Genomic DNA, 22,625 nt, shown 5'->3' with positions numbered 1-22,625 from the left:
GGATGACCTGCTGCAGGAAATGCGGAAGGACTTCACCAGCATGTCAAGCCAGCTGTACAAACTAGCTGATAAACCAGGCAGCAGCAGAGAAGATGCTAGAGAGGGAGGAAAAAATGATGTCAGTACACCCAGCATGACCAGAGATGAAGAAGCAGGACCACCAACTGCAGAGTGACATGTTGGAGCAACTGCTTGGCATCATGGCCAGCAGGACCCAGAATGCACCTACACTGACTCCTACCCCAGTTGGGGACCTGCCTGCTCCAGTCACCACGTTCTGAAGCCAATGGAGAGTGCCAGGCAGGGGCAGAGCCAGTCACAGCAGCAGTGCATGCATGGACATACATGTGGTCAACAGTAGCTGACATAATCCACCTAGTGCTTGCATGGGGGCAGGAGAACAGGTACCCATGGCTGATACACACCCGATGGACTCAAAGTGCACTGATGATGCGCTCACACTGTGAGCGCATCACAACTGTATGGGTTGCATTAATGCCAGCATGTGAGCACTGCCAGGTGCTCTCACACAAAGTTAGGGCTTCATAAGCCAGGGAACAGAGGATAGACTAGGTCTCCCAAAGCAGTGGGCACAGACACCAGATTGATAGCCACATTACTGGGCAGGACCAAAGCCCCACAACTTTGCCGATGCCTCCCACGTAGGTGTCCATGAACCTCCTCTATGGTTACGTCTACACTACAAGCTAGGTCTCAGGCGGGTGTGTACTTGGCATGCCACCGCCGCCCATGCTCCTGCAGCTACATTGCTATTTCTACATGCATGAGCTCAATGGATTCAGTGCATACATGAGTGGGGGAACCACCCCAGCAGCAGTTCACAGTGCAGCCTATGGTCCTCCAAGGCCTGTGTACTGAGGGAGTAAAACTCTTTCACATTTGGGTAAACGTGATTGGGGGAGGGGAGCAAAACACTGGGCACACATGGGTCATCAATGGCCCTACCAGTGTGAGAAGTCCCATTCGCTCAGTTTCAGAGAGAACTGCCACCTTCACTACCCACGGGTGAACCAAAGCAATAACTGCATGGCAACGCTTTGCCACAGCTGAGCCAATGATTAACTTGCCCATGCTGAACTGACTGTTACAATCTGTAACAATCCGGGGTAACTAGCTTCCAGATGGCAATAGCAACCCGCTTTAGCCGGTCTCATGTGTCTCCTGACACTGAAGGAAGTGACCTTCTTCACATGGAGGGTCTGAGTCCACTGCTAGTCATCCCCGGTGGGTATGACCACTCTGTTTGTGGGCCTGACTCACAATTGCCAGCCAGCAAAGGGGGATTCATCAGTCATTAAACTGTCAATTGTCCCCACTCCTCTGTGTCAGCATGCCCCCCTTTTGCAAAGCACACCGCTGTGTTCTCCTGGTGCCACGCAGTTGCTGCAATGCTCTCTCCACTGCACTGCATGCCCTTGGTCAGCCTCCTTTTTCACAAATGACAGCTGTATGGGTTGCATTAATGCCAGCATATGGCACAGGCCACTGCTCAGAGTAGGAGACATCCCTTGCCACTGGTTGGAATGAAGGCTGGGGGCAGAAATCTGGAATACATCAAGTCTGGCGGACTATGAACTCTTCCACAATGTGCCCAGAAGACTGACAGGACCTCCCACAGTTCGCTGCAAAAGAATTCAGAGCAGCTCAACTTACCACAGTGCAAAGAACCAGGGGACGTGCCCCCAGAACCCCTGGCATCACACATGGGTGAGTGCAGCACCAGTGAGCACACAGCAATTTGCCTGTTACTTGCAAAGAGGCTGCTGTCACTCTGGAGGACTCTGCAGCCAAGAGATAGCCAGAAGGGGGACATCAATCAAGGGAACCTCCATGCCCTTCAGGCACAGCAAACTGCAGCTGCCATGTGCAGGCTGGATTAATGAATGCTCCTGGAGGAGGCTTTTCACAACCCATTTCCTAAGAGGAGCCATGGAAGGTTCAGCAACAGTGAATCATCCACGTCTCACAATTCAACATTAGGTCACAGTCCTGGAACCTTCTCATTCCAACTGTAAGAGACCTCCTGCCCCCCAGAGCGAATTCCATTGGACAGCAATGGGACCCCATGTAGGAAAAACTGATCACTCCCACCCTGTGGGGCAGGTGGGATCCCAGAGTCCCCAGCCTGTACCCTCCACCTTATTCTGTGTGTGATGCTCTTGGAAGAAACACAGACTTCCAAACAGCCCCAAGAATCACAGAAGGCTAAAACACAGACTGTTGATTCTTATTCTAAATACGCTGCCTGAGTCCCTCTGATATAAAAAGGGTTTGAAACTTGTTAGGAAGGGGCTGGTTCCATGGCCGAGCACCTTAGGCGGGTGGATGTTTTATAGCACCCTGCCTGCCCAAGATTCCAACAGTCTCGTCCCCTGTGACCTGAAGCAGAGAGCATAGAGGGAAGGGAGCTGTTCAGAAAGGTCACCAGGAAGTAGGCCATTATATCCACATTGGCAGTCAGCCAAGTGGCACTAGGTAGGCAGAATCCCTACACCCTGACAGTATCCATGCTGCCCCCGCATGCACTTGCTACAGGGAACAGACGAGCAGACAAGTGCCGCAGTGGCACTGCGATGTTGCCTAAAATGGGGAGAAGCTGCCTGTCCCTTCCCTGGAAAAGCACTCAGACGGAGGGATGACTAGCTCTTAACCAGCCTCATCACACAGTTGCTGCCTGGCTGCATTCTTGCAATGGCATGAATCTGCTCTGACCATGAGACACTCAAGTCTTCTCACTGCAGCCAGACACTGACCTAGAGCTGCTGCTCTCCCAATGAAGGGACTGGTCTCATGACTTAGGCCCTGTTCTGAGACTCAGGAGAGCTAGAGCCAGCAGTGGAACCCGCCACTGGCCCCCTGGATGTGGCTTCCCCAAGGTCAATCTCTCAGACAGGGATAACACACTCTTCCCCCCACCCATCATCTCACCTATTTATACTTTCAGATCAGTGGGCCAAGGACTGTCTTGCTACGTGGACCTCCCCACCTTAAAAGGACCACCTCTAGATGCTACCGTAACACAGTCAACAGATGATCCAACCACTTCCAGATTTCCACCCATGGCCACCACGGTGTAAAAAGTGCTGGTTCGCCTGTTTTACCTTATGTGAACTCCCAGGAGGGCCAGAAGAATGTTCCATGGGGAATCCGCACTGCGCCTATTAACCTACCATCTCGATCATATGCTCAGGAGACTGAGTCAATAACTATCTCCTCCCTTCCCTCTTCTGGAGGCTACTGCGGAAATGGGCTATTACGCCACCTCACCTGTCTAACATTACTAGTGGGTTTCAGGGCATCTCCACCAGAGGGCTGACACTGCTGAGGAATCACTTTCCCAAGGCAGCCAGGTTTGCATGAGCCCTTCAGACAACACAGCCCTGACCCACTGCAGTTCTCTCCTGGTCCAGGGAAAAGAACATTTCCTCCCATCTGTATTGTAATTTTACAGCAGGCAAAGATGCCTGGGCACAGAGGAGAGAGTTGTTTTTACACATTTCCAGACAGCACACAGATAGCATTCATTCAGAGACATTCCCCCTTCCCAAGTCAATGTCACATCATGCAGACACCACAGACTAAAAGCCATTGACTTTCTGTCAAGAGAACATGGAGAAAGGCAGTCGGTTGTTTCTATCCCCTTGCTCCTTTGCTCTCCACCGCTGCAGTGCTCTAGCCGGTTAGATGCCAGCTCACTGCTCTGCTCTGCCCTGCCCTGTGGGAGAACCCAGAACAGCAAATGGACCAGAGCAGAGGAAAAGGTTTTGCAGCCTAACATGAAATCAATAGAGCTGTCTAGGAGGAGAAAGCACATGCAGGGCAACCTGAAAAAATGGACAAGCATCTCCCAGGAATGAAAACCTGTGGTCTGGCTGCTTCGAGATTTCTGGGGCAGGTACAGCCATCTTCTCCACTACCAGGGGCAACCTGCGTGCCAGGAAGGGGATGAGTAATAGCTTCTACAAGAAACATCCAACAGAGCCCAGCACACCCACATTGGTACAAAAACCATGCCAATTACCACCTCTTCTAGGCAATGACTGTCTTGTTATGTTTGCACAGACCCAAGCACAATGGGGCCCTGTTGGCCTCCAGGTACGCCACAGTACAAAGAACAAATCATAATGTAAAAAAAAATTACGAAGCTCATATAGCGGAAGCTACTGAGTCCTTTGGTTCTGCCTCCCATCCAGAAGAGTAATTCTGCTTTCGTTTCTCCTGACTGCCCAGAATGCACTCCAGCAGTGCTAGCTAACAAGGAGGCCCAGCACAGGGAGTCCCAGGTTGTAATCTCAGCTTTGACGCTGACTCACTGACTTCAGACAAGTCTTGTCTTCCCTCTATGCCTCAATTTTCTTCCACTAGTAAAATGAGGTGGGATTTATTCACTACCCAGAGAGGTTGGGGTTACTCGGTTGTGTAGTGCTTTGAGACCCTCAGATGGAAGGCACGGAGTATTTATGCTGTATTGCAGTAGGCCTGAGACTGGGGCTCCATTGTGCTAGGTGCTGTACACACAGCAAAAGAACCCCACCCCAAAGAGATTACAATCTAAACTGATCAGTATAATCCCCCTTTAGAGATTGTCAGAGGAGACCCAGAGAGACCATGGCTCCAGCGCAGCCAAGAACCTTCAAGTTATGCATATGCTTCAGCACCAGCCTTGATCAGAGTTTAAGAGATGTGCCCATGGTCATGAAGGGAAGATGCAGCAGAGCCAGACCTACAGAGTCCCAGTCCTAGCATCTCTTTCTATAAAGAGGATGGATGCAACTTGAGACGTCTTTGGCTGTGTGGTGGACACTTGACGTTTCCACCAGGTGACCTGGTCTGGTTTTACACTGTCAACTGCAGAAGGTTGGCGCAGCTTCACTTTGCTGAGACAAAAGCTTCATTCTGAAAGTATGCATGATCGCCTCCCTTCCTTTTTAGCAATGAGCTGCTTGGAGACCTGCCTATTTCCCCTTCAATGGCCTTGAGATCTACAAGCAAGGGAAAACTTGGGGCTGGGAGTGTGGAGACAAGGAATCGCTCCCCTTTAGGTTTCAGAGTAGCAGCCGTGTTAGCCTGTATCCGCAAAAAGAACAGGAGTACTAAGTATACCAAATTCCTCATTCTGGAAGCTCTGGAATTACTTCCTTCCTGGAAATGGTTTGTATGGGAACAGGTTTCACTCCTGTCCCCAGCTCACACATTCCTGCTCCTTCTCCCAATCAGAAAGGTATCTCCACCACCATCGCCCTTCTCCGAGCAGCCAAATCTCAAGTCACAAACAAGGAGCTACAAGGATAAATAAGCAGAGAGCCACCAAACAATTGTCCTTTGGAATAAAGGAAAAGGTGAAGAGGGACACTCTGTGGCATTGTATGACAGTCTTCAGAGTTTATGTGCAACTGTCAGTGCATCTTCAGAGAGGCAGTGAATGACATGTATCTGCTCCCCTCCCCATTACCAGAGTACCCCAGTGCCTCACAACAACCATGTGGTAAGGCCACACTCTCATCTTTATCTTACAGCTAGGGAACCAAGACACGGAGGCTAAGAGAGTTGCCTACAGTCACACAGGAAGTCTACCTTGGGCATGGACTTGAACCCAGACTAATGCTCTAATCATTGGGCCATCCTTCCTCATTATGGAGGGAAGAAAGCTGGTCTACGCTTAGGTTAAAGGGGTTCCGGAAGCCTTGGTTCCAACTCTGATTTTGCCACAAATGCCAAACAGCCCCTTCATTTCGCTAGCTTCAGTTTCTGCATCTACCGGAGTAGGTATTCCAGTGGTGGTGAGACATGTGAACATGCGGAGATCCTCAAACAGAAGCACTGAGGTGCAGCGCACTATGTACCCTTTTAAAAAAAACCAATGCTTTACATTGTTTGCAATTAGCTCTTCCAACATTTGCCCATACAGAGCTGTAGCCATGTTAGTCTGAGGATATGAGAGGTGAGGGAATATCTTTTATTGGACGAATTTTGAGCTTACATAGATCTCTTCTTCAAGTCTGGGAAATATACTCAGACTATTCCAGACAAATACAAGGTGAAACAGATTGTTCATTATAAGTACCGTATATACTCGTTCATAAGCCAAATATTTTTGGTAAAAAAGTGATGCATCAAAGAGCAGGGGTTGGCTTATAAACGGGTCAACACCAAAATTTGATGATTTTAAACTTGATGGACTCATTGAATTGAGTATCTAATACATTGTCATTTTGTTTACCTGGAGCGTCTGCAAGCATGGATCCCCTCAGCTCCCTGTGGCCATGGTTTGCTGTTCCCAGCCAATGGGTGCTGCAGGAAGCGGCGGATAAGACACTGGGAGCTGAGGGGCTCCGTGCCTGCAGACACTCCAAGTAAACAAAGGGTATGTCTACATCTACAATTTTGCAGCGCTGGTTGTTACAGCTGTATTAGTACAGCTGTATAGGGCCAGCGCTGCAGAGTGGCCACACTTACAGCAACCAGCGCTGCAAGTGGTGTTAGATGGGGCCACACTGCAGCGCTGTTGGGCGGCTTCAAAGGGGGTTCGGGGAACGCGAGAGCAAACCGCAGGGAAGGAGACCTGCTTGCACGAGGGTTCGGGGAACGCGAGAGCAAACCGGGGAAGGAGACCTGCTTCCCCGCGGTTTGCTCTCGCGTTCCCCCAACCCCCCTGCAAACCGCAGGGAAGGAGACCTGCTTGCACGGGGGTTCGGGGAACGCGAGAGCAAACCGGGGAAGGAGACCTGCTTGCACGGGGGTTCGGGGAACGCGAGAGCAAACCGGGGAAGGAGACCTGCTTCCCCGCGGTTTGCTCTCGCGTTCCCCGAACCCCCCTGCAAACCGCAGGGAAGGAGACCTGCTTGCACGGGGGTTCGGGGAACGCGAGAGCAAACCGGGGAAGGAGACCTGCTTCCCCGCGGTTTGCTCTCGCGTTCCCCGAACCCCCCTGCAAACCGCAGGGAAGGAGACCTGCTTGCACGGGGGTTCGGGGAACGCGAGAGCAAACCGAGGAAGGAGACCTGCTTGCACGGGGGTTCGGGGAACGCGAGAGCAAACCGGGGAAGGAGACCTGCTTCCCCGCGGTTTGCTCTCGCGTTCCCCGAACCCTCCCGCAAACCGCAGGGAAGGAGACCTGCTTGCTCGGGGGTTCGGGGAACGCGAGAGCAAACCGGGGAAGGAGACCTGCTTGATTACCAGAGAGGCTTCCTCAGGTATGCTGGGATACCTGCTTATTCCACGGAGGTCAAGAAAAGCCCTGGTAAGTGTCTACACTTGATTACCAGCGCTGGATCACCAGCGCTGGATCCTCTACACCCGAGACAAAACGGGAGTACGGCCAGCGCTGCAAACAGGGAGTTGCAGCGCTGGTGATGCCCTGCAGATGTGTACACCTCCTAAGTTGCAGCGCTGTAACCCCCTCACCAGCGCTGCAACTTTGTGATGTAGACAAGCCCAAAATGTCCTGACCCGCCAGCGGCTTACCCTGATGGGCCAGGAGCCAAAGTTTGCCAACCCCTGAAATACAGGGCTGGCTTATGAAAGGGTCATACAGTTTTTGCTATTTTTACCTAACCATCTTGGGGAGTTGGCTTATAAATGAATGGGCTAATGAACGTGTATATACGGTAGTTAACACATTTTAAGGGACCATATTCCAGTGGACCCACAGACCAGAACACAACAATTCAAAGCAGTACCAGACCCTGCTAAAACCTGCAGACATATCTCCATTGCTCAAAAGGCCCCACCAACATGCTTTTCAAGATCCACAGGTCCTACATATGCCTATCACAACATGTGGTATACCTCATCCAGTGCACCAAATGCTCAATAACAATTGTGTGGGTGAAATGAGACAATCACCAGCCACACTCTCAAATGAGCTCACACCAAATAAGTGATAAGACAAAAACACCACGTCACCCTTTTCATGACATGATCACTCCACATATGACTTCTTAGTCCGCATCCTCAAAGGAAATCTGCACACCTCCAAAAGGCAAGCCTGAGAGCTTAAATTCATAATTTTGCTAGACACTAAAAACCATGGACTGAACAGAGACTGCATTTATTGCTTATTACAATAGTCTACAACCCACTACCCCATCCCCACGACTGGAGAGATGTTAATGGGCATCTTTACCTTGAATGGTCCCATGAAATATGTGTGAACTACTTATGCTAAGCAATCTGTTCCAGCTTATAATAGCTGTGACATTCTGAGTACATTTCCCAGACCGCAGGAAGAGCTCTGCGTAAGCTCAAAAGCTTCTCGCTCTCTCTCACCAACAGAAGAAAAGATATTAGAGAGGCAAGGTGGGTGAAGTAATATTTGCCCAGACATTAGGAGGGCATTTTTCAGTCAATACATGTTTAGCCGGAAAGTCCAGTTTTCCAGCTATTTTTTTCTCTGCCCTTTACATTTTTTGTATTGGGTTACATGCTACTTTGAGTGTGAAACTGAGTCAGAGCAGCACAAAGTCAGCCAACAGAAGCACACCAATCAGGAGAGCAGGGAGTGTGTTTACTGACTGTCCACCTTATGACTAATGTTTCCACAAACCCTGGCAGCGGATCTAGGGTAACCCCATTTGTTTCTCCATATACCTTCAATTGCTTGGGGACAAATCCTGATGACCTTATATACAAGGTCATCCCTTTGAAGTCAGTGGGACTACTTGTGTGAAAGAAATGCACAGGAGTCAGCCCATGGTGTACAGATCAGTTCTTGTTTTACTAAATCACTTACATACTGATAATAGGCAAATTTACAACCTATACCCCTCTATTTCCTAGGGCCTTACTCTTCTGATCTTGTCATCCAAGTGACTTCAACCAATACGTACCAACCTTCACTAGTAAACAGAAATAAATATGAAACATGGATTTTTTGGCTCAGTTACTCATGTTTTTAGTTCAGTCATTTCTTCTGCCCTTGTGAACAGGATGCAACTCCCTTGGCTTCCTCTTTCATTACACATCCGATTTAAGGGCTTGAACTTGCCAACGCTCGTTACAGATACAGACTAAGATTACACAAAGTGACTCATGATTTTGGGTACCCAACAAGACACATCTTAAAGGGGCCTCAATTTTTAACAAAGTGCTGAGCTACCTGCCATCAGGAAATCAAAGTCTTTCAGGCTGGGAACCCTCCAAGGACTGAAGTACTTAATCTGGACTGCAGCGCTTAGTACCATGGGAAAACCCTTTGATTTAATGGATGCTGTGTGTGGTACTGAGCACCACACTTGGTTTTAGGAGTCTGTAGAGCATGACCCTGATTTTCTTCTCTGCAGTTTGCCATCATATCTACACATGTGCCCTCTCAATCGCCATTCTGTTTCTGGTTTCAGTACCTGCATTCAGAACTCTACCAATTCCAAGCAGTGGTGAAGTTCTTTAATTCATAAGGGGGATGCCGAGCAGTCAACAAGAACAGGAGTCATACGTGCAGCTCTTGCCATACTTCCCTTCCTGCATCACAATTTCAGAAAGAGATCTGGGCCGGCTATGACCCTCTGTTCCACATCTTTCAAAGATGTGCTTAATTCAGCAGGCTCAGCACAAAGAAGTTGACCTCTTTTCTGTGGTTTGGTTCATATACATTTGCATGTCCTCAATTTTGCTTTAAATGAACTCCACAAAATATAGTCCTAGCAAAACTCAGCAGAAACTGCCAAGTATCACCACATAAAGTAAGATTAGAAGTCGAGTCAGCTAAGCCCCAGAGGCTCATAAATCTAAACAGTTTCTTCTATGGCCCTCATCGTTAGCATCTAAGCACCCCTTCTAGGGAAGCATTATCCCCATTTTACGACAGGAAACTGAAGCACAGATTATGTGATTTGACCAAGGTCACACAAGAATGCTGTGACAGAGCCAGGAATTGAATCCAGAGTTAATTTTATTTTACTCACACACAGAGACCTTGCTCAAGGTCACACAAAGGATTCTATGACAGAGCTGGAAACCAAACCCAGTTTCCAGTCCAGCACCCTATCAACTAAACCATCCTTCCCCATTTGTCATGAACTGCTGTAATCCTCAATTCAGAGAGGCCCTAGTAAATCTCATATGTAGTGTTGTTATAGCTGTATTGGTCCCAAGATATTAGAGAGACAAGGTGGGTAAGGCCACATCTTTTATTGGACCAACTTCTGTTGGTGAGAGACACACTTTCGAGCTTACACGGAGCTCTTCTTCACATCTGGGAAAGGTACTCCAACCATCACAGCTAAATACTAGGTGGAAGAGATTGTTTTGCATAGGTAGTTAGCATATGTTCTAACAGACCATTCAAGGTGGAGTGGTCCATTAACACCTCTGCAGTAATATAAGACAATAAAGGGGGGATTAGTGAGTTACAGATTGTTGTAATAAACCATAAATCCAATGTCTCTGTTCAGCTTAGAGACTAACAAATTCTCTAAGGTGCCACAAGTACTCCTGTTCTTTTTGCAGGTACAGACTAACATGGCTGCTACTCTGAAATCTGTTCAGCTCGTGATTTGTAGTGTCTAGCAGAGTTATGAATTTAGACTCTCAGCTCATCTTTTGAAAGCATTGTGCAGGTTTCAGTTGAGGATAGGGACTGATAAGTCAGATATGGAGTGACTGCTTTGTGAAGTGTCCATCCACAGGGTGATATGGCTTTTTTCATCTTATTTTCCTGTGCAAGTTCAGCTCTTACAGGGGCATTTAGTGCACTGGATGAGGCACACCACATGTTGTGACAGGGGGCAGGATAGCTCAGTGGTTTGAGCACTGGCCTGTTAAACCCAGAGTTGTGAGTTCAATCCTTGAGGGGGCCACTTAGGGATCTGTTGCAAAAATCAGTACTTGGTCCCGCTAGTGAAGGCAGGGGGCTGGACTCGATGACCTTTCAAGGTCCCTTCCAGTTCTAGGAGATAGGTATATCTCCAATTATTATTAATATAACATGTAGGACTGATGAATCTTGAAACATGTGTTGGGCTGGGGGGTGTTGATTATCTTAGCAGTGAAGATCTCTCTGCAGGTTTTTCATCTGTTGTTCTGGCAGGGTCTGGTGCCACTTTGCCAGCGCCATCCTTAGGATTTATGGTGCCCTAGGTGGGATTATTAAACTGGTGCCCCTGTGCCTGACTTGCTCTTAGCCCACGTCCAGACTAACTCGCGGCATCAGTGGGTTAAAATCGATTGCTCGGGGATTGATATATTGCGTCTAGTCTGGACGCGATGTATCGATCCCCGAGCGCGCTTACATCAATTCCGGAACTCCATCAACCCGAATGGAGTTCCGGAATCGACATGGAGAGCCGCGGACATCGATGCCGCGCCGTCCAGACGGGTGAGTACCTTGATTTTAGAAATTCGACTTCAGCTACGTTATTCACGTAGCTGAAGTTGCGTATCTAAAATCGATTTTAATACCCTAGTCTGGACGTGGCCATAGCAATACAAATATAAGCTTATACTATTGGAAAACTTGCCACATGCATGTTATTAAAACCAGTTTAACTTAATTAAGCACACTGTAATGCTGATGGACTAGCACTAAAGAGGTAGCACTATAGAAAAAAATCTGATTTGACAGAATGATGCAAATAATATAATTTTTTTAATTTGTCAACATTTTATTGGAAATTTCTATGAAGAGGTATTGAAACAAAGATTTGTTTTTAATTTAAAGCAATCTTTCTGACTTTTTTGGCTGCAAAACCAGTAATGTCATCGTATGACAAAGACAAAGTGATGTCTTGTTCGATTGCAAGAATAGCAAGACCAGTCAAGTGTTCCTGACTCATTGTAGAGCGGAGATAGTTTTTAATGAGCTTTAGTTTTGAGAAACTCCGTTCTCTTGATGTTACTATTACAGGAATTGTCAGTAGAATACGAGTGGCAATGTACACATTAGGAGATCTCAACAAGTTTGCTGGTATGAATAAACTGTACAATGTCCATCACTGATTTTGCATGTGGCAACATTGATGACAGTGTACTCAATTCCTCGTACAGTTCAAGTCCATTTAAATCAAAACTATCTCTGTGCTTCAGGAGGCTCTCTAGGTTCTTGCACTTTGTCATTAGTTGCTCTTGTTTTCCTATTTCGTTGAATTTAGTCCCACTCAGCCTGCTACCAGCTGAGTGAATGGAACTCCAGGCCGACAGTGGATTGAGTGGATCAGCCGGGGTCTCAACTGCCGGCCTGCTTAGCCCACTGCCAGCCTGGGGTTCCTTGGGGGTCCTCAGGCCAGCAGCGGGTGCTGAGTGGGGCCAGCGGCCAGGACCCCAGCTGGCAATGGAGCAGCAACCGGAAACCCAGAGCATCAAAAATCCGCTGGCATGCCACCTTTGGCACGTGTGCCGCAGGTTGCTGACCCCTGCTCTATACCAGTGGTTCCCAAACTGGGGTTTGCGAACCCCTGGGGGTTAGATGAATGTTACAGGGGGGTTGCCAGAAAAATTTCACTAGTGGCGGCTAAAGGACCCCGGGTATTGGAGACAGCAGGTGGGACCCGGTTGCAGGGCAGACACCCCGAGCCCCAGGGAGAGCAGGACTGGGCAGTTTGGGCTGGCAGCCCGAGTTCTGGCGGTCAGCGCGGGAGCTGGCAGCCCAAACTCCTGCGCTCCGTGCGGGGCTGGTAGCCCAAGCCCCAGGGAAAGTAGGGCCGGGCAGTTGGAGCTGGCAGCCCGAGTCCCGGCGGTCAGCAAGGGAGCTGGCAGCCTGAACCCCAGCATTCTGTGTGGGGCTGGCAGTCCGAGTAACAGGAAGAGAGGGGCTGAGCAGTTGGGGCTGGCAGCCTGAGCCCTGCCCCCGTCAGCGGGGGAGTCGGCAGCCCGAACCCCAGCCTGAGCCCCAGGAAGAGCGAGGCGGGCAGTTGGGCATCCATCACACTGAGGAAATTTAAACTTAAATCCCTGAAAATATTAAACTTAAATCCCTAGAGCGGGGCGACGAAGGAGGGACAAGATTATGGCGATCAACAGATGGCTCAGGGAGTGGTGTTATAAGGAGGGCTTTGGGATGTACGGTCACTGGGACGCGTTTACGGATAGACAACTGTTTGCTCACGATGGACTTCATCTCAGCAAGGAGGGAAATAGAATTCTAGGATGGAGGCTCGCCAACCTCATCAAGAGGGCTTTAAACTAGAAAGTTGGGGGAGATGGTTGGGAAATGTTCGGGAGATCTCCACGCCAGAACATAACCTGGAGAGGGAAGTAAACAAAGTGAGCGGGGATACCCTTGCGGCCCCAAGATTTGATCCAAGGAGGAATAGTGGAGTAGAAACCAGAGTAACGGGTGATGCTGGTGGCAGACAGTTTGTGCACGACGGGGGAAAGAATGTCACTGACGCCAAACGCCGAAAATTAAAAGGTTTGTACACTAACGCGAGGAGCCTAGGTAACAAGATGGAGGAACTGGAGTTACTCGTGCAGGAAGTGAAGCCGGATATTATAGGGATTACCGAAACCTGGTGGAATAGTACTCATGACTGGAGCACGGGTATTGAAGGCTATGTGCTGTTCAGAAAAGACAGGAAGAAAGGCAAAGGTGGGGGAGTAGCCTTGTACATCAATGATGAAATTAAATGTAGCGAAATAAGATGCGATGGAATGGATAAGACGGAGTCCGTCTGGGCAAAAATCACGCTGGGTAAAAAAGCAACTAGAGCTTCCCCTGAGATAGTGCTTGGGGTGTGCTACAGACCGCCGGGATCGGATTGGGATATGGATAGAGACCTCTTTAATGTCTTTAGTGAAGTAAACACAAAGGGAAGATGTGTGATTATGGGGGACTTCAACTTCCCGGATATAGACTGGAGGACGAGTACTTGCACGAATAATAGGGGTCAGATTTTTCTGGATGTGATTGCGGATGGATTTCTTCATCAAGTAGTTGAAGCACCTACTAGAGGGGATGCCATTTTAGACTTGGTGTTGGTGAGCAGTGAGGACCTTGTAGAAGAAATGGTGGTAGGGGACAACCTTGGTTCGAGTGATCATGAGCTGATTCAGTTCAAACTAGATGGAAGGATAAACAAATGTAGATCTGCGATTAGGGTTTTTGACTTCTCGAGGGCTAATTTTAAAGAGTTAAGGAAATTAGTTAGGGAAGTGGATTGGACGGAGGAATTAGTGGATTTAAATGTGGAGGAGGCCTGGAATTACTTTAAGTCGCAGCTGCGGAGACTGTCGGAAGCCTGCATCCCGAGAAAGGGGAAAAGAACCATGGGCAGGAGTTGCAGGCCAAACTGGATGAGCAAGCAACTCAGAGAGGGGATTAGACAAAAGCGGAAAGCTTACAGGGAGTGGAAGGAGGGCAGGATCAGTAAAGAAAGCTACCTTGCTGAGGTCAGAACATGTAGGGATAAGGTGAGGAAGGCTAAAAGCCGCATTGAACTGGAACTTGCAAAGGGAATCAAAACCAATAGTAAAAGGTTCTACAGCCACATAAATAAGAAGAAAACAAAGAAAGAAGAAGTGGGGCCGCTATACACTGAGGATGGAATGGAGGTTAAGGATAACCTAGGCATGGCCCAACATCTAAACAAGTACTTTGCCTCGGTTTTTAATAAGACTAGTGAGGAACCTTGCGATGATGGAGGGATGATAAACGGGAATGTGGATATGGAAGTGGATATTACTGCAACTGAGGTAGAGGCCGTACTTGAACAGCTCGATGGGTCGAAGTCAGAGGGCCCGGACAATCTCCACCCGAGGATATTAAAGGAACTGGCGCGTGAAATTGCGAGCCCGTTAGCGAGAATTTTTAAGCAATCGATAATCTCGGGGGTTGTGCCGTATGACTGGAGGATTGCTAATGTAGTTCCTATTTTTAAGAAAGGGAAAAAGAGTGATCCGGGTAATTATAGGCCTGTTAGCTTGACGTCTGTAGTATGTAAGGTCTTGGAAAAAATTTTAAGAGAGAAAGTAGTTAAGGACATAGAGGTCAATGGTAATTGGGACGAATTGCAACACGGATTTACTAAAGGTAGATCGTGCCAAACCAATCTGATCTCCTTCTTTGAGAAGGTGACGGATTACTTAGATAAAGGAAATGCGGTAGATATAATTTACCTAGATTTCAGTAAGGCGTTCGACACGGTTCCGCACGGGGAGCTGTTAGTTAAATTGGAAAAGCTGGGAGTGAATATGAAAGTTGTAAGGTGGATAAGGAACTGGTTAAAGGGGAGACTCCAGAGGGTCGTATTGAAAGGTGAACTGTCGGACTGGAAGGAGGTCACCAGTGGAGTCCCTCAAGGATCGGTTTTGGGACCGATCTTATTTAACCTTTTTATTACTGACCTTGGCACAAAGAGCGGGAATGTGCTAATAAAGTTCGCGGATGACACGAAGCTGGGGGGTATTGCTAACACGGAGAAGGACAGGGATGCTATTCAAGAAGATCTGAACCACCTTGTAAACTGGAGTAATAAAAATAGGATGAAATACAATAGTGAGAAGTGCAAGGTCATGCATTTAGGAACTAATAATAAGAATTTTGGATATACGTTGGGGGCGCATCAGTTGGAAGCGACGGAAGAAGAGAAGGACCTTGGGGTACTGGTTGATAGCAGGATGACTATGAGTCGCCAATGTGATACGGCTGTTAAAAAAGCAAATGCGATTTTGGGATGCATCAGGCGGGGTATTTCCTGCAAGGATAAGGAGGTGTTAGTACCGTTGTATACGGCGTTGGTGAGACCCCATCTGGAATACTGTGTGCAGTTCTGGTGTCCCATGTTCAAGAAGGATGAATTCAAACTGGAACAGGTTCAGAGACGGGCTACGAGGATGATCCAAGGAATGGAAAAACTGCCTTATGAAAGGAGACTCAAAGAGCTTGGCTTGTTTAGCCTGGCCAAAAGAAGGCTGAGGGGGGATATGCTCGCCCTATATAAATATATCAAGGGGGTTAACGTTAGGGAGGGAGAGGAATTATTTAAGTTTAGTACTAATGTAACCACGAGGACGAATGGGTATAAACTGGATATTAGGAAGTTTAGGCTTGAAATTAGACGAAGGTTTCTGACCATTAGGGGAGTGAAGTTCTGGAATAGCCTTCCGAGGGAAGTAGTAGGGGCAAAAGACTTTCCTGGCTTTAAGACAAAGCTTGATAAGTATATGGAGGGGATGTTATGATAGGATCGTTAATTTGGGCAATTGATCTTGAATTACCACCAGACAGGTCTGCTCAATGGTCTGCGGGGAGATGTTGCATGCGATGGGTACTGAGTTGCTGCGGAGAACTCCTTCTTGGGTGCTGGCTGGTGACTCTTGCCCACATGCTCAGGGTTTAGCTGATCGCCATATTTGGGGTCGGGAAGGAATTTTCCTCCAGGGCGGATTGGCAGGTGCCCTGGAGGTTTTTCGCCTTCCCCTGCGGCGTGGGGCACGGGTCGCTTGCTGGTGGTGTCTCTGCAGCTTGAGGTCTTCAAACCATTTTTGAGGATTTCAAAAACTCAATCCTGGGATAGGGGTTGTATAAAATTGGATGGGTGGGGTTCTGTGGCCTGCCTTGTGCAGGAGGTCAGACTAGATGATCAGATTGGTCCCTTCTGACCTATGAGTCTATGAGTCTATGAGTCTATGAGTCATTGGGGGGGGGGGGTGTTCATGACGTTTCACAATTTAGTGAAAGGGGTTCGCGGGCTGTTAAAGTTTGGGAACCACTGCTCTATACGCTAGTAAGGAGACGAGTGTATTACAGTTGCTGGAGGGTTCTATTTAGCAATAACAGGGTATAGGAAAGTCAGTCAACATTTTTTGTTTCTCTGATGAAAACTGGCCCACTCTCTTCCCCATACCAAACCTGTCACAAATAATTGTCAACAATTTAATTTTCTGTTTTGGCTAAGATATTGATTTTTTTTTTAATTGAATTCAGGATGGTTAGCAAGCATTTTTTGCAAACAATTTGTAAATGACAATCTAAATGGCAACACAGCATTGCTTTCATGCTTGGCTGACCCCCCAGCCTGCTGGTCCAACAGCTGAAGTAGAGGAGGAGATAGGTGGAAAACGACAGGACCCCAAAATCCACCTCTTGGGGTGCAGAGTGGCAACAGTAGCAGCAAACCCTCAAGTCTGATCACACGCCAGTAGGCACCACTGCCAGCCCAATGGACCATGGTAAAGTTAGCACAGCATCTGATCTCAGGGACAGGGCACCCATGGAGCCACAGCAGCTCATCCTGCCCTGTGCAGCTCCGCCCGGCAGAGAGACATGCTCCCCAGCTAGGGTGACCAGATCCAGATGCCCTGATTTTATAGGGCCAGTGCCGATATTTGGAGCTTTGTCTTATATAGGCACCAGGAGCCTATATAAGAAAAAGACCCCAAAATTGGGACTGTCTCTAAAAAAACGGGACATCCGCTCACCCTACCGCAACCCCCGTCCTGATTTTTTGCACATGTTCTCTGGCTATCCCCAACCCAGCCCTGTGTGACAATTCCAATCCTGGCTGCCTGCCAAGGAAGTGAGTTACTTTCACTTTCATTCCTCAGTAGGCAGCCAGGGACAAGAAGGGGGGAGAGAGGGGTGCCCCATGGGGGGAGGGAGAAAGGAGGGGGTGCTCCATGGGGCAGGGAGAAGAATGGGTGTTATGGGGGACAACAAAGGATACTGCCAGAGCCGCTGGGCCTGCCTCACCTCACACCACACCGGGGGGAAAGAGTCACACTCCAGGAGAGTTCCTTCCCTCACCTCTTCCCAGCCACTCCAGCAGCCAATCCCCTCCCTCAGACTGTGCTGCATTTGGCCCTCTCTAGGACCCAGCAGCCCTACTCTTAAATGCTCCACTGCTTCCCATCTGTCTGGCAGAGCGTGCCCCCCAGACCTAGTGGTGCCCTAGGCGACTGCCTATTCTGCCTATGGCTAAGAACAGCCCTGCACTTTGCGATGGTGTGTCTTGGTCTGTGAGGAGTTTGCTTCTGATGATCAGCTTGGAGAAATCCTGACATGGGCCTGTTAGCTTAATCCAGGGGTCAGCAACCTTTCAGCAGTGGTGTGCCGACTCTTCATGTATATACTCTAATTTAAGGCTTCACCTGCCGGTAATACATTTGAATGTTTTTTAGAAGGTCCCTGTATAAGTCTATAATATATAACCAAACTAGTTATATGTAAAGTAAACAAGGTTTTCAAAATGTTTCAGAAGCTTTATTTAAAATTAAATTAAAATGCAGATCTTATTAGTTTAGTGTGATCCTTGCCCTTGCTTTTCCTTGCAGAGTTTTCGAAAGTCTGGTGGCATCTATTTGGATACTTTAAGCTGCACACAGGCTTCTGAGTTATAAACTGATAACTGGCTGGCAGGAGGTCAGCGGTTGGAATCCCAGATTAGCAGCTTAGGTGAGTGGAGCTGGCGGTGGTAGGGCTGAGCAGGGCCAGAAGCCTGGACCTTGTTTGGCATGGGGCCTGTGCTGGAACTCCAACTGGAAGCAAGGTGAGTGGGGCTGCAGAGGGGACCCTGGCTGGCAAGGGGCCAGCAGCCAGAACCCCAGAGCAGCAGCGGGCTGAGCAGCTCAGCCCTCCGCCGCTCTGGGGTTTCCACCACCGGCTCCTTGCCAGCTGGGGTCTCAGCCCGCTGCCAGCCTGGGGTTCCATCCCCCAAGCCAGCAGCTGGCACTGAGTGGGACCGGCGGCAGGAACGCGGCTGGCAGGAGCCAGCAGTGGAAACCCCCAGAGCGGTGTCGGGCTGAGCAGCTCAGCCTGTCACCGCTCTGGGGTTTTGGCTGCCAGCTCCTTGCCAGCTGGGGTCTCAGCCCGCTCCGCATGCCATCAAAAATCGGCTTGTGTGCCAAAGGTGGTCCACGTGCCGTAGGTTGCCAGCCCCAGCTTAAACCTAAGGAAGCCAAACTGCTGACTATGGGCCAAACACATCTGCTGTCTGCCTATAACTGCAGGAACAGCACAATGTTGATCAGCTACAGTGGAAACCCTTAAAATCTTGATGTTTGCTGTATAATGGGATTTTACTGCCTTATTTGTAGCATTCCCTACATAGAAGATGAAGGAAGCAATACTGCAAATACCACAGCAAATATATCTGCTGGGAACTGTACATAGTGCGATTCTAGGGTTCAATTACTAATAATCTTCAGCGATCTATCAATGAGTAGAGTACAAGCAAACATGGTGGAGCATTTATTTTCTGATAAGCTGCTTTTACTGGGAAGTTTATGTGCAATTCAGGGATGGTCTTCTGGATCCTGGCACACTGGCAGCATGGCTTTTGGCGTCACAAAATATGGGCACCCCTAATTTAAGAGAAACCCCAAATCTGAGCCTTTAAATCCCTCCTTGAATAGAAAAGGAGACAACTCCTGTTACAAGGCAGCAGATACACACTGCGCTGGGCTGCCTTGTAGAGCCTCTGATATTGACGTATTTTGTTGGCTTCCTTCCAGCTGCACCCCCTTTACAGCTCTTGTTAGTTACCTGCTGTATCAGAGCCAAGCTGTTTAATGGACTCTGCAAATACAGTGGCTTCACGTTTGGTCTCTCCCCACTCTCCTTCAGTGATGGAAGTTCCTCCCTCAAACTTTCCCCTTAAAACAAACAGCTAGAGTCCGGAAAACATTCCCCACCAAGTTATAATCATCTTAGGACCATGTTAAATATTGGCCCCATGTGACAGTGAATGCCTTTAAATTATTGTCCTGAGAAGCATTGTTCTGGACTTTTATTTCTGGCACTGAACAAAGGCAGACTTAGAATTCTGCTCCTATGTTGTACTATGCTAACATAACTGCCCAGACTTTAGTACCCTCCACAGTCCCAACCTGGCCCGTAACAACAAAAAACAGGAATTGTTTCTTGCTAGTGTGTTTTATTTACCATACCTAGGCTGTTGGTGGTCTCCAAGACAAGAACGCTGCAGCATCTCACTGCATCTGCTCCATACAATAGAGAAGATTTTTGAAGTCTGTTCTCCTTGTCCAGATCCTCTCTCTAATAACATGCAAGGCCCTCCCAATAGCAAGGCAAAATGGGGGAGGTGGGCGTTCAGGCAGCACCAGGAGAAAAGCCTCTTCAGAGCCCTACTTCACTGGCCTGTAATCGTCAGGATGTGCTTGGGGCCCCTCCACTGCAGGTCAGACCCATAACAAAACTTTCATTCTATTAGACATCCAACTCCCTGCTCAGACCAGGCCAGTCTGTTCCAAGTCCCAGCTTCCGAATGTAATCTGGGGTGCACCTACTGAGGAAGCACATACTATTTGGGCAGAATGGCCTGCAGAAACAGACATGCTGGATCCCACAAGGAAGCTCTCTCAGAAAGGTAAGAGCCATGGAGAGGTCAGCTCAGTCCACAAGAAGACAGGAAGAAATAAACACCCCCAGAACCCAGTGTATACGGCACAAAGGTGTGTGCATGTCTCTTGTGATGCTGTGATTACCTTATGAATGGGACAGCTGAGCAGTACTTCAGCTGGAACTCTACCCAGCTGCTCCTGAGTGGCTATCAGGGTCTCTGCAGAGACACAAATAAGGAGGAGTCCTTGTGGCACCTCAGGCTACGTCTACACTACAGGATAAATTCGAATTAGCTTAAACCGATTTTATAAAACAGTATTATAAAGTCGATTGTGCGCGTCCACACTAGGCACATTAATTCGGTGGTGTGAGTCCATGGTCCGAGGCTAGTGTCGATTTCTGGAGCGGTGCACTGTGGGTAGCTACTGTAAAATAATGAGGCCAATAACGTCGATTTGCGTCCACACTAACCCTAATCCGATATAGTAATATCGATTTTAGTGTTACTCCTCTCGTTTTGTAGGAGTACAGAAATCGATTTAAAGAGCCCTTTAAATCGATATAAAGAGCAGTGTAGCGTGGACGGGTGCAGCGTTAAATCGATTTAACGCTGTTAAAATCAGTTTAACAGCGTGGTGTAGACCAGGCCTCAGAGACTAATAAATGTATTTGGGCACAAGCTTTTGTGGGCTAGAACCCATTTCATCAGAGAGACAGAGCCTCACCCTACCTGAGTCTCCTGCATGGCAGTGCCTAAGACTAAATGTAGGACACCGCACCAGTCAGACACCTCCAGCTGAAGTCAGGACTTCCTGTAGGCCCTACAATCAAATCAACAAGGTGCAAGCACAGGAAATACCCTGATGTTTTAATGCACTTCGAGAAAAAGGACTCATTGAAGATGACAGAAGTTTGCCCACCGTGTCTCAATGGCAAACACGACTACAGATTTTCCAGTAGGCTTTGGCTTGAGAGATTATTGCAATGCAATGTGCACCTCCAGTTAAGAGCATTTGTTCTGTATCAGGCTAAATTTAGCTGGTATGAGCCTTAATTGCTCTTCCCTTTCACTTTCCTGAACTCATCGCCTGAAAGCTGTTACAGTACTTCACGTCCTGGGGGTATCCTCTCCTCTCCAGTGTTGGTAGGGAGGGCAGAGCTTAATACACCAGGCCTGGGAATGAGAAGCCCTCAGCAATGGAGATTCTGCTCCCCAGTTTCAATGCTCCTTATCATTGCCCCAGCACACACATGTGCTACATAACCATGCTTTAGGCTGGGGCTCAACATGTCATTGGCTTCTCCACCACATGGTGACACGAGGACAATCCTTGATGTTCTAACAGTCACTTCCAATTCCCTCCTCTCTGACTCCCCTACCTGGAACATGATGTCCATCACTACACTCCAGCTCTGTGCCAAAGCCTAGTTCAGTGATCTGTTCAAAGCTCCAGCGATCTCTTATTGGGACCTCCCAATCCGATACACAACTCTCTGGAGTATGTGCAATCGGGAAGGTCCATGAGAGTGCATGCATACTCTGGAGAGAACGTTATTCCTGGGTCCCAAAAGCATTAGCCACTCAATATGCTTGGCAGCTGGCAGAAGGGCTAGGAAGCAACGGACCTGCTTCCATAACCATGAAGCTCATGCAAAAATCCCACACCTCTGCAGTTACTTCACTGGTAGGTCTGAAGGAGAAGTCTTAGGCCAGGTCTACACAACAAATTTTGTCGGCATAGTTATATCAGTCTGGGATGCAGTACATCCCCTAGCTAACAGTTTTGCCAGCAAAACCCCCAGAGTAGACACAGCTATGCCAACATAAGAATGGTTCTGTCAACATAGTTAATGTCATTCAGGGACATGGTATTACTATGCCAACAGAAAACCTCCTTCTGTCCATAGACTACCCTGGCAAAGCATAGTAGCTTTGTAGTGTAGACAAGGCCTTAGCCTAGATTCTGATTGTCCACATTAACATCTCTCTGCTGCCCCTCCACATACCAAAACACAGAGCTAAAGGGAGTATTAAGTATGTGCACCGTGTCATCTTCCAACAACGCCATTAGCACCCACCCTGTTAGTGAGCACAAAAACTAGAATACCCACGTCTCCTTTGGGATAAGGGAGCTCAAAAGGGTTGGGAGAAGACTATATATCCTAATGACCTGTATAGCATAATTCTATATTACACATCCCTGTGACGTGGAAGGTGCTATACAGCATTCAGTCTAACTCCTATGTTAAACTAGAGAAGTATGCAGAGAAAGAGCCACCACTCCAAACATCCGACACCAATTAACTTAAAGAGTAGGGCCTCTTGTTTTGCTGTTTGCACCTAAAAAGCAAAGTGCTGCTGCGTGGACCT

At 48.3% G+C, this 22,625-nt stretch overlaps 1 protein-coding gene across 3 annotated transcripts in view; it reads right to left on the bottom strand.

Moving 5' to 3' along the window:
- The window catches only part of CSNK1G2 (casein kinase 1 gamma 2), a 95,866-nt gene that overhangs the window by 67,314 nt on the left and 5,927 nt on the right, over window positions 1–22,625 (bottom strand). The window lies entirely within an intron of this gene.

This window comes from Gopherus flavomarginatus, chromosome 24 (genome assembly GCF_025201925.1).
Source record: "Gopherus flavomarginatus isolate rGopFla2 chromosome 24, rGopFla2.mat.asm, whole genome shotgun sequence".
NCBI lineage: Eukaryota > Metazoa > Chordata > Testudines > Testudinidae > Gopherus > Gopherus flavomarginatus.
Note: the sequence above shows the minus strand (reverse complement) of the source record. Positions and strands in the feature narration are given on the sequence as shown.